This window comes from Corvus brachyrhynchos, unplaced genomic scaffold, assembly GCF_000691975.1.
Source record: "Corvus brachyrhynchos isolate BGI_N302 unplaced genomic scaffold, ASM69197v1 scaffold116, whole genome shotgun sequence".
In the NCBI taxonomy this organism is placed as follows: Eukaryota; Metazoa; Chordata; class Aves; order Passeriformes; family Corvidae; genus Corvus; species Corvus brachyrhynchos.
This window is the reverse complement of record NW_008240221.1, coordinates 4614816-4616523: the sequence shown is the minus strand read 5'-3', so window position 1 is coordinate 4616523 and position 1708 is coordinate 4614816.

Sequence of the window (1708 nt, the reverse complement as noted above, 5' to 3'; positions counted from 1 at the left end):
GGGAGCATCCCAGTGCCCGCGGCCTCCCGACACCCGCCGCCAGCGCTCCCGTTCCGGGGAAGCGCCTGTGTTCCTGCAGATTCCCGGCATCCGACGCCACTTTCCCCGTAGAGGTCCTGCGTGCCACATGCGGTAGGGAGGGGGTCAGGTGCCTTCCCGTCCACGGCACTGCTTTGCCGGACGGAGGATTTGGGATTAAAAATAACCCTAAACCCCCTCCCAAAACCCATGAAGGGTCAGTGTGATTGATCATTGCATCCATTGGTGTTGGAAGGCCTCCCCTGGGCCAGCCCAGCATGTGCCTCTTAAAAGCATTCAAGGCACAACATATATTCTGTTAAAAAATGTGTGTTCTTCGGTTTTTCCTGTCCCCAGCCCTTGTTTTCATTTTCCAATGGCAGCTGAAGCATATTGGCCCTGTGATTTCCAGCAGGATTTGTGGCTGTGCTGGCAGTGGCAGCACTGACCCCAGCTGGGCAGCTCTGCATCCCAAAGCCTGGGACGGGACAGGAAAGACCTGGGTCCCCAGGGAGGGTCAGGGTCAGAGCTGTGTCCCCTGGGACAGGACAGACGTGGGTCCTCCGCCGGCTGGCCTTCCCAGCACTACCCCACCCCGCCCCTGCCCCCTCCCTTGTGCCTCCCTGACACAGAATATGGACAGCAAAAAGCATTTTATCCTGCTGAATTATCTCTATTTGTTCCTTCCCTGGTTTTTCAAGATGTGACATCCTCAAGTGTCCACACAGAGAATCATCTTGAATCTCTCGGCTCCTTCTGCTGTCAGCTTCATTTGGCCACTGGGGTTTATTTTTTCCATTACAGCTCTCCCAAATCCCCGTCCTTCCCTGCTGCCCATGTAGTTTCTAAAGCTTCACCGCACTGGTCTCCATTACTGCACATTTCATGTCCTTCAGCTTTCCCAGCACTACCACTTCCCAGCCCATCAAACAACAAATTAAAAGGATCTCCCTGGCCAGCGCTTTGTGCCGTACGTAGGTTACCAGCAGCTTTCTCCCTGTGTTTGCATGGGACCTGCCGTGCTGCAGCCCTGGCCTCTGCTGTATGATGGTGAGGAAAATGCTGGTAATTCAAACTGCAAATTGAGTTCTAACGTTAAAGAGTTCTGTTCGCAAAAGGGAATCAGTTGTGTGACAGAGAATGAAAAACAATTTGTGAAAATGCCATAGGTGCCTAAAAAGCACAGTTGAGGTGGCACAGTGGGGACACAGGGTTTGTGCCTCTCCTGTGAATCACTAACTGTTCTTTGTAAAGAGCCAATTGCATGGATCCATTTCAAGAAAAACCTTTAGGGAATTGTAAAACTAGGAGAATACTGTTCTATTTTGCATGTGTTCCAATTCTGCTGTGGCTGGGAAGCGACTTGTGTTTGTCTCCTTGCTGCTTGTTGTAACACATGCAGTTCCTGCTCAAAGCAGTTACTCGCACAGCCTTAGTCATTGACAGCACAGACTTTTAATTGAGTAGCAGCATCTGGGGGCAGCATAGCAGCCTCACCAGGGAAGAAGCAGTCACAGGGAAGTAGAATGGAATCATTTCTCCTAACTCCCAGCAGGATGTTTTCCCATGTCACACACTACAGACTCTGCCTACATGTTCCAAGTGCCCCAGGGGTCCTCGCTACAGCTCATGGATGCGAGACCAGTTAAAAGAAGTGACGTTAAGGTCTGTACTCTGACTTGTGCTGTAG